We start from the raw sequence: 11,280 nt of genomic DNA, 5'->3' as shown, positions 1-11,280 counted from the left end.
TGTGTGTGTGTGTGTGTGTGTGTGTGTGTAAAGATTTTATTTTTGAGTAGTCTCTATACCCAGGATGGAGCTCAAACTCAAAACCCCAAGATCAAGAGCCTCATGCTCCACTGACTGAGCCAGCCAGACTCGACTCTCTGCCTCCCTTTTTTTTAATACTTAAAAAAGTATGTTTGGACTTATATTACTATTTTTAAGTAATTAGAAGTGTAATTGTTTCGCTGGAAGTATTCTCAGCAAACCAGCATGGGGAATCAGAACTATAGTGAAAAAGTTTGAGATCCTGGATTTGCTTCAGCCCCAGCTTGGGCAAGTTGCTTAGCCTTGTTCTATCTGCTGTTTGCTCTGTAAAGTGGGAGTGACCCCTGTCCTGTCCACCCTGTGGGGTTGCTGTATTAATGCAAGGGATTTGGCCTTGTCGAACTGGAGAGCTCTCCATAACCTTGCCGGGTGGTAAGAGTCCAGCTGAGGGAGTTCATGCTTTCAAATCCCAAACTGGCCAGGAACTGAGGGAAGGCCAGTCCTGTACTGCTGGTTGCCGGTGTCTGTTTTGTGCGTGGTTAGGTTTATAAAAAAGTTTTTCAAGTGGATGGAATAATAGAAAGTTATCCTGTAGAGGGGACAGAAAGCCCCAGAAATGCCAGTTTGTCAAACGTGTTGAGTGCCCTGCAGGGTGCCGGGTGAGACAGCTATGTTGGTTGAGGTGGGATGGGGTCCTGGGAGATGATGGGTTCAGTGGGCTTGAGTGTGTATGTGGGGGAGGGAATCCAGGGAGGCTTCCCAAGTAGGAATTAGCACTTGTGTTCGGTATTGATGGAAATCTAGGGTTTCGAGGCAAGGGCAGTTAGGTAAGACATTCTGGGCCAGATTGAGCAAAGATAGTAAGGCAGAAAGGTAGCCTGCTGAGATAGTAGCAGGCAGTCTCCTCTCTATTTCGAGGGTGGGTAACAGAAAATAAAACTAAGATGTTTGAGCTTCTATCAAGGAGAGGCCTCCCTGCCCTGAGGAGTTCATTTTATTGGTCTTTATTTAGCATTTTATAATCACTGAGTTGTCTGAGTTTTTATCCGTTGTTTGATCAAAAATACCTGGTTGTAGGTGATAAACAGGAAAAACTGCTGTGTAAACACTGGTGTGCAACCATCACCATGATAGGTTTTAGTATATTTCCTTCCTCCCAACAAGGAATGCTGTACCCCCAGCGCTACTCTGTTTTATAGACTTGCCTAATCTGGACATTTCACTGAAGTGGAATCATACATTTTGACTTCTTCCACTTAGCAGAATGTTTTCAGAGTTCATCTATGTTGTGGCATGTATCAACCCTAAAAAGGGTTAAATTATATTCTGTTGCGTGGATATACCACTTTTGTTGTTGTTCATCAGCTCATGGATGTTTCGGTTGTTTCCATTTTTTGCCTATTACGAATGATGCTGTTCTGAACATTTGTGTATAAGTTTGTGAGTGGACATATGTTTTCACTTATCTTGGGTATATACCTGGGAGTGGAATTACTGGTTCATGTGGGAGCTCTACCTTTTGAGGATCCACAAATTATTCTCTGACATGATTGTAGCACCAGCAATGAATGAGGTTCCATTTTATCCACATCCTTGACAACTCATAATGTTTTTTTTTTGATTAGTCATCTTTCTGAGGGTGAAGGGTGGTATCTCATTGTAATTTTGATTTTCATTTGCCTCATGACTAGTGATATTGAACACTTTTGCATGTGCTTATTGGGCATTTGTGTAGTTTCTTTGGAGAATATACCAATTATCTTTTATTTTGGCTTTCAAAAGTTAAGTGTAAAAGTAATGTGCAGAACAATAGTATGGTACTGTTTAGCATAAAAGTATACAGCAGCATACCAACAATCTCTTTTTTTCCCCAGTTGTTTTTACTGTGGTAAAGTACATATAATGTAAAAGTTACCATCTTAGCCATTTTTAAGTTTACAGCTTGTGGACATGAAAGTGCATTCAGTGTTGTTGTGCAGCCATTTACCACCCTCCTTTTCTAGAACTCTGTTCATCTTGCAAAAGTGAAACTATATCCATTAACACTAAACCTCATCCCCCTTCTCCCTGGCAACCGTCATTCTACCTTCTGTTTCTACAACTTTTTTTTTAATTAAAAGTTTAAGTTTATTTTGAGAGAGAAACAGAGACAAAGACAGAGAGAGAGAGAGAATCCAAATTGTCAGTGCAGAGCCTGACATGGGGATCAAAGTCACAAAGTATGAGATCATGACCTGAGCTGATGTCCAGAGTTGGACACTTAATTGATTGAACCACACAGGCATCCCCTCTGTGACTTTTATTAGGTACCTTATATAAGTGGAATCACACAGTATTTGTCTTTTTGTGAGTGACTTATTTCACTTGGCCTAATGTCCTCAAGGTTCATCCATGTTATAGCAAGTGTCAGAATTCCTGTCCTTTTTAAGGCTGAATAATATTCCATTATATGTATAGATCATATTTTGCTTATCCATTTATCTGTCAGTAGGTACTTGGATTGCTTCCATGTTTCAGCTGTTATGATTATTGCTATGAATGGGGGTGTACAAATACCGCTTTGAGACCTTGCTTTCAGTTCTTTTGGATAAATACCCAGAAGTGGAATTGCTGAATCATATGGTAATTGTTTTCAATTTTTTGAGGAGCCACCATACTGTTTTCCACAGAGGCTGCACCATTTTATATTCCCACCAGGAGTGCACAGGTTCCAGTTTTTCCACATCATTGCCAACAGTTGTTATTTTTGAATTTTCTGGTAGTAGTCATCGTACTGGGCGTGAGGTGGTGTCTCCCTATAATTCTGATTTGCATTTCCCTAAAGATTTGTGATGTTGAGCATCTCTTCATATGCCTATAGGCCATCTGTGTGTTTTTGAAGAAAGGTATATTCAAGTCTTTTGCCCAGTTTTGAATTGGGTTTTTATTGTTTTTGAGTTTGCCAGTTGTCTTTTAATTTATGTACCCATCAGGCACTCACTGAGTACTTGGTGTGGGGAGACACTAGCCCAGATGTTGGAGATACAAAGTTGAGTAAAACAGGCACACTGTCTGCTCTGGGGGAACCCAGAGCTGGTAATGGGAGTCAAGTCACGAGCAAGAATTCAGTCCTTTGCCTGATAGAGATCCTGGCTCTGTTACTTTATGGAAGACCTTTTACAAAGTGCTTAACCTTTTGGAGCTCAGTGTTCTCATCTGTAAATGGGGGGATAATAGCCACTTCATGTAGTAGGTGCTGTGCCAATTAAAAGAATTAGTGTGTGTAAGACTCACTAAATGCTAGAACTCTTCTTCCCCTTCCATTTAGTCCCTTGTGTCTTCCTGCCTGCTCGTTGTACAGAAGTGGGGAGAGACCCACTTCTCCCAGTATGGAAAATTAAAACCTTTCTTCCTGGCCATGTTTTTGGAAGTTAATTTGAGTAGGAGTGCCTTGCCATTATTAAAGGGCACATTTTTAATGAACAGTTGTCACTGAAGAACTTGTAATTTATGAGGAGTTAAATATTCAGCATGGAAAAGCATTTCCTCATGTCAGACCTTGTGCCCTGCCAAGTTTCAGCACTTTTTGTATATTTGTCAGTTTTATTTCCCAGAGTTTAATTTTTTTTTTTTAAGATTATTTTTAAAAATTTTTAAATGTTTTTTATTTATTTTTGAGAGACAGAGATAGCATGAGCAGGGGAGGGTCAGAGAGAGAGGGAGACACAGAATCTGAAGCAGGCTACAGGCCTCTGAGTGGTCAGCACAGAGCCCGACGTGGGGCTCGAACCCACGACCTGTGAGATCATGACCTGAGCCGAAGCTGGACACTTAACCGACTGACCCACCCAGGTGCCCCTAAGATTTTATTTTTAAGTAATCTCTGTACTCAACATGGGGCTCGAGCCCACAAGTTCGAGATCAAGAGTCTCATTCTCAGCTGATGGAGCCAGCCAGGTGCCCCAAAGGTGGGGTTTTTCCTTCTAAGGTCTGATAGAATCTACTGTGTGTCTGTGGAAGATTACCTAAGCATAGAAAAATAATCAACAACGAAGCTGGTGTCCGGATCCGAATGAAACCATTTCTTAGTCTCTGTTTACAGCATCTCGGGTGGTTGTACAGAAAAGCATCTTAGGGACTCGTGAGGAAAGTTGGTAGAGTGGTATCTTCTCTTGAAATAGCCTGGTTTCCCTCAGTACTGTGAGAATAGAAATGCAGTTTTCCCCCATAGGATCTAAATACCTATAGCAATTATTGAATTTGCTCATTGCAGAGTAAAAATGAGAAATTTTTATAAAGAGAGAAAAAAACCCCAAGTAAGTAAGTGATTGTTTTGTGAGTTTGTGCCGTTTTCTTGTTCAGATCAAACAGCTGGTACGTGTTTGCCTTTACTGTGGGCCATGTCAGACTGCTTAAGGACAAGCAACGGTATTTATTCCTTTGGGAAAATCAGAAAGGGACACCAATTTTAACTTGCCTAGGGATTGACTCACCTCACTACTGTCTATAACAGATTAGGAACTTTTATTCATCAGCACACTTGCGGATTAGGAGTCTTTCATCTGGAGATTGAGGTTTTATGTCCTAAACTGTTAAGTAACTGTGACCTTAACAAGTGATTTCACTTTTTAGAATCCATTTCCTCAGTGGCAAAATGAGGAAGTTGAACTAGATTGCTAAGGTCTCTTCTGATTCTAAAATTTTATGATGCTATATTAAGCACATTTGCTGCTTTTGACACATTAGTATAATTGACTTCTCTCGACCTATTAAGTAAGTTCTTCTGGGAGATACCAACCAGGCCTAGTAATTTCTGTCCCTTTTAAGATTTGTCTCTAAGCTGGTGGTATTCGAGTTACAGAGTCACAGGAAATCTGTAGAAACTTGTGTAAATGAGAATAGCTTAAATGATTCAGCTTTCCATGTTCCCTTAAAAAAAAAAAAACATTCTTTTGCAGATGGAAGAACTTTTGAGAGGCTGCTTCTTTTCTGTTTAAGTAGCAGGAACATAAATCTTCACCCAAAATGAGCTGTGTAAAGGCATTCATGATTGCAGGCGGTTGCATCATGACACAGAGTTTCATATTCTAGAAAAATCACCTGATGCTCCAGATCTCTTTGCCATGGTTGGATTTCATACTCCTCCTCCTCCTTTTTAAAACTGCTATAGACTGTGAAGTTCTGGGTGCAACTTGTATTCTGCCCTATGTCATATACTGAGTCTTTTTTTTTTTTTGAATTAAAAAAAATTTGTTACTTTTGAGAAACTGAGAGACAGCATGAGCCGGGGAGGGTCAGAGAGAGAGGGAGGTACAGAATCTGAAGCAGGCTTCAGGCTCTGAGCTAGCTGTTAGCACAGAGCTCGACGCGGGGCTTGAACCCATGAACTGTGGGATCATGACCTGAGCTGAAGCCAGATGCTTAACCGACTGAGCCACCCAGGCGTCCCCCCCCCATTTTTTTTTAGTGTATATTTATTTTTGAGAGAGACAGCAGGGAAGGGACAGAGAGAGAGGAAGACACAGAATCTGAAGCAGGCTCCAGGTTCTGAGCTGTCAGCACAGAGCCTGACACGGTGCTTGAACTCACAGACCGTTAGATCATGGCCTGAGCTGAGTTGGACGCCCAACCGACTAAGCCCCCCCAGGCGCCCCTGTCATACATTGAGTCTTAAAAATCTATACTTTCTAAGCTTAGAATAATTTTTGAAATGGTCATGTCTGTCTATTGATACCCTGTTCTGACTTCAATCAGCAGACATCCTGAACCGAGTCTTGAATCACTGAAGACTCCCAGACACTCTGACTTTGATAGAGAGATGTGGTAAAGGTTTCTACTTTAGTATCTTATTGTATGATACTCTCAAACCAACACTTGAGGTTGTTAGACTGATTTCATAAATGGCTTTGTAAGACCTCTACCAGTTAGAGATTGGAAGTATAAGTTCCTTATGGCACTTTGAATTAAGGTGTCATTTACTCTTCTGACTCTTCCTAAAGGCCCCTGTGTCCTTTAGTGCCTAAATGTGCTTTTCACATTGAGCTTTTTAAACCAACAGTGACTCTGCTATTTGCTTATCTTTTATCTTTTGTACTCTATCCTTGCTAGAGATATGCACTTTGTATTTTTAATCTTTGTGCTATTTTTAGTGTGGTTTGACTCTGGCTTGTTTAAAAAGTTATGTATTGTGTATTTTGTTTGCTCTAAGTCTTAGGCTCCTACTACTATATGTTAAACATTTTTTATCCTGTATCTCAGTATTTCATGATACTCTATGAAGAACACCACTATTTTCAGAGACTCTGGCCTCCTGAACAAATTTGAGACATTGCTCCACCCTTTTAGGCATATGCCTTGGAAAGACAGAGTCAGCTCTCAGGAAGATGGATTCTCTTTCTCCTCTTTCCACTTTGGAAAATTGTTCTCTTGTGTGTATTTATTTCTGGCACGGCTGCATGGCCTTTTCTCTTGGCTGGTCTTCTCATTATTCCCGAGTCTTTTAATCCTCTGCTGGAGATGGCGGGGTAAAGAAAGAGAGGGGCCGTTTGGAATTTAGTTGTCATCAAAGGCACCAGCCTCCATAGACTTACTTCGTTAAAGAGTTTATCCTGTTACCTGTTATCTGTTAAGCCAACCAGCCAGTTGTTGCTGAAACCAAATGCCTCCAGAGCCCCGCTTGCTCTTCTCTGTAGTTGGCCTCACTTGTTACTGCCCTGATTTGAAGCAGTGGGTCTTCTGTGGCCTGTGCCTTCCACTGTGTTTGGTGACACCTCGCACATTTTCCCTGTGTTCAAGGGGCAGGCTTCTGGGAGGCCAGAACAAATGATGACCGTCGACGGCTTCATGTCATTCATCAGCAGTTCATCTCGGCTGACCCTCACGCGCTTGCCTGATACCCTGCTCTGGGGGAGATGCTCTCCGTCCCCTGCCCAGTTTCCATGTCTTCATTCAGAAGACTTAACAAAGTTTCTCAAAAGTGAAAATGTGAGACAATACTTTTTCTTCCCTGGACCTTAAATCTTAAACTATATCCACTAGACTGTTTCAAAGCCAAAGACAGTTTACTAAAAGTTTAGGGGGGAAATATATTAGTAAGAAATGGGTAATTGACACTTCAGGTGCACTCTTACCCTCCCTTACTGTCCTGTAGTTTTGCCCTCCAGTCCCCGAGCCTCCCTTCCCATATTCCTACCATGCCATTCCTCACCTCTGCCTTGGTTTCCTGCCGTCAGGAGGGTAGCAAGCACGGTGTTGCTTCAGTAGAAAAATGCTTTCACTCCCCTCTTCGGACTTGAAATGCTACTCTTGCCACATTGGCCTTAAACTGGTTAGTCACTCACTTGCTGGTTCCTCTCATGTATCTTGAGACACACTTACTAGATTTTCATCTGTAACTCAGTTTCTGTACTTATTTTTTTTTAATTTTTAAATGTTTTTTATTTATTTTTGAGAGACAGAGAGAGACAGCACGAGCAGGGAGGGTCAGAGAGAGGGGGAGACACAGAATCTGAAGCAGACTCCAGGCGCTGAGCTGTCAGCACAGAGCCCAACGCGGGACTCGAACCCACAAACCGTGAGATCATGACCTGAGCCGAAGCCGGACGCTTGACCGACTGAGCTACCCAGGCGCCCCTCAGTTTCTGTACTTTGCTTTGAGTTCTGTGGGGGTTATTTTCAGACTAGTAGTGTTCAGCTATCAGTTTTGCTGGCCAGTGCCTCGTGCTGTAAGCCGGTCATCTTTATACCTTAAGTATCCACTGTCAGACATATTTTAAAGATCCTCTTACTGCAGATGCTTCCCTCTTTTTGTCTTAATAATTTAATTATTCACAGTTTTAGATTCAAGAGTTTACATTTTTCCTTTTCCTCAGATATGTGTGTGATGGAGTTAGGAAGTGGAATGTTGCACAACCAGGGAGATTTGGGGCACCTGGCAACTTTATTATTAGTGCCAAGAGGAAGGCTACTTCATTTATATTTTGCCTTAAACATATATTCTAGACCTGTCCAGTAGTCACAAGCCACATATGACAGTTGAGCCCTTGAAATGTGTAAGTCCAAGCTGAGATGTGCTATAAATATAAAATGGACTTCAGAGACCTAGTAGGAAAAAAAATGTGACATAGCCTATTAATAATTCTAATACTGATTACATTTTGAAAAAATATTTTTGATATATTTGCATAAAATATTTCAGCTCTTAATTTTCTAAATGTGGTTACTAGAATATTCAAAATTATATATTTGTCTCACATTATATTTCTATCAGGACTGTTTTAGAAAGTATGGTAGTGTCAACATCAGTAATGATCTAACTTGAGACTTAAAACTCTGATATCCCAGTCACTGGAGGTAGTAATTGAGCAGTTTGCCCATAGTATCGTTGGTCTACTTTTAAAAGAAGCCTCTGGATTGGGGAAACTCTCTATTGCTGTCATCTTTGTCAAAGGCTTAGAGAAAGTGAGGTAAAATTACTTGATGCTTTAGTTTGACAGTTGCAGTATTGCATCATTTTACGGGTTCTTGTTTGGATGTTTGAGTCAGTTCAGAACTTTTTTGTACTCTTACTGTGTACCAAATACTTTTTTAGGTCCTTTGGATGCAAACACAGATCTCACTCCAGACCATGAGGAACTTAGTCATCGCATGCTATGAGAACAAGACGGGAGTGTGAATCATTGTTCAGTAATAGAAGACCGCACCATGGCTAGTGTAGTGCAGCGGAGGAGGTAGGGGAGGAACAGCGGTAGGAAGGACCCCACGAGGAGTGATGTGTCTGCTTGAATTTTTGTAGAGAATGTCCTAAGCCCTTCCCAGGGGAATGCACAGTGGGTTTCAGACAAAGCCCGTCCTCTGGGGGCGAGGCGTGACTGTGTGGTTCCCACCCCAAGAGTGTAAGCTCAGGTCAGCCAGGAAAGGAGATGTGGTAAACTGGCCCCACGCAGGCCCATCAGTTTATCAATTGGGTTTTAATAATCTTCTGTGAAGTTGAAATACTTTCCTGTTTTACTCAAGAATTGAAGAAAATATGTAAATGCTCTTCACTTCTGTCTTTTCCAGTTTTTTTTGTACATAGATGTGAAGGTGAATGAAACTGAAATGGGGGAAAATCTAATAACTTGCCTTTCTTTAGTGGAAATAGGAACAGTTTGGAAAGCTATCAGAGTGTTGTGTAAGTGTGTTCAGTGGCTAAAGCAGACCAGCTCAGGTTACACTGCATCTCCTGTGTGTGTTGGGGGTGGGGGACAGGGAGTGACACAGCATACAACAGACGCTTACATAATCATGACTCCGGGGGACAGGATTAAGCTGTGAATGGACCTCCAAAACTCCGGAATATGATATTAGAACACAGCCTTTGAATTTTTCTCTCAAGCTTGACTTGAAAGTGAGCTTCAGAAATGGTCTCAGACTAGACGTTCCATTACTGTCAGAACTTCTTTCTCCTTCCCTTCTGTTATTAAGTTTGTGAACTTTGATCATTTTAGAATTAGAAGGGAAAAAAACAAGGAATTAGGGGAGCTCAGAAGTCTCCGAGCGCAGCTGTTTCCAGGTAAGTCATGTAACCTGTATCTGGTGCTGGATTTCCTCTCGGTCCCCAGCAGATCAGAGCTGAAATCTGGGTCTCCAGATGCTACTCTCGGGCCGCACACAGCCGGCTTCCGGAGGCTCAGTGTCCAACTCCCTCTCCTGGCAGGTTCACCTCATTGCAGGTTCTTCAACTCTGCCTCCCGACATAATTTACAGAGTTAGTAAATAAAGGAGGATTTTTGTTTGGCTCATGGGGTGAAGTGCGCCAGGAGGGGACCACGTGCAGCGTGGGGATGGGATTTGGCCCGGGAGACGCGATGTCCTGTGGAGGGTGCCAGGCGTGCTGAGCTTGCAGGGAGCTGATCTTATCAGGAGGCTTCTCTCTCTACACGTGGCCAAGCACTCTTACTCTGGCAAGGTTAGAGCCACTGTGGCTTTCCTTTCGCTTTGGATCCTTGCCCTTTCACTGAGGGAGTTTGGATTTGAAATCCAAAACAGTCAAACCACAAAAGGATGGAGTTGGAAATGGATCTTACTTAGTCTGGTTATAACTGAATACCGAGGTCTGGAAAGGAGTTTCAATGCTAGTGCAAGGTCATCTAGCTGGGACAGAATCCACGTGTTAATTTCCCAGTCTAACTACATACTTTCATACTTATATAATATTTTTAAGTCATATCATTTTTATAGCAATAAATAAAAACAGTAAAACAAAAATGAGTAAACAAAGCCTTAAAAATCAGAATTATGAAGAACATTATTGTTTTCATTTGAACATGGTTTATATCATGCTTATTTTTGAGAATTGCTTATTTTGAGGAATCTCTTGTTTCTGTAAATTGCTTAAGCTTTTTTTAGGCTATGAGGGAGAAGGCAGAGTTTAGACATTACTAAAATACCTCCAATAATAAAAACTTTACATTATGGAGAGTTTCAAATGTGCACAGAAGTAGAATACTGCTGTCAACTAGCTGAACAAGTTGTCAACTCATCAGCCGTAGCTCACATAAGTTTTAGGGTGTTGTAGTCAGACTTGTGTTTTTTACATTAATTTTGCCCTTGCCAGTAAAATGTCTTTTTGCTTTTAAGAAAATATAGTACTTTTATTTATTATTAATAGAATTATGCTCTTTGTGGTGTAGAGTATTTTTATTTCAAGTGCTCATCCTAAAATTTTTTTTAATGTTTATCTTTGAGAGAGAGAATGCATGCATTCTAACAGGGAGGGGTCACAGAGAGAGGGAGACAGAGAATCCAAAGCAGGCTCTGTGCTGTCAGTACAGGGCCCAACGTGGGGCTCAGAACCCACAAACTGTAAGATCATGACCTGAGCTGAAGTCAGTTGCTCAGCTGACTGAGCCACTCAGGCACCCTATCCTAAAAATTTCTTTGAGTTGACTTAGTCGAAATGATTCTAAAGCAGAGTTTTTATCTTTGTCACCACATTAAGAAGAGCTAGCTGCTGTGACATTAATTTTAGTGACTTAAACAGGTAGAAGTTTTTTTTAATGTTTATTATTATTATTATTTTAAATGTTTATTTTTGAGAGGCAGAGACAGCACAAGCAGGGGAGGGGCAGAGAGAGAGAGGGAGACACAGAATCAGAAGCAGGCTCCAGGCTCTGAGCTGTCAGCACAGAGCCTGACATGGGGCTCAAACCCATGAACCGTGAGATCATGACCTGAGCCAAAGTCATTGCTCAACCAATCAGGCGCCCATTTGTTTATTTTTAAAGATTTTTTTTTAAG

This window comes from Suricata suricatta, chromosome 14 (genome assembly GCF_006229205.1).
Source record: "Suricata suricatta isolate VVHF042 chromosome 14, meerkat_22Aug2017_6uvM2_HiC, whole genome shotgun sequence".
In the NCBI taxonomy this organism is placed as follows: domain Eukaryota; kingdom Metazoa; phylum Chordata; class Mammalia; order Carnivora; family Herpestidae; genus Suricata; species Suricata suricatta.
This window is presented reverse-complemented; position numbering follows the sequence as displayed.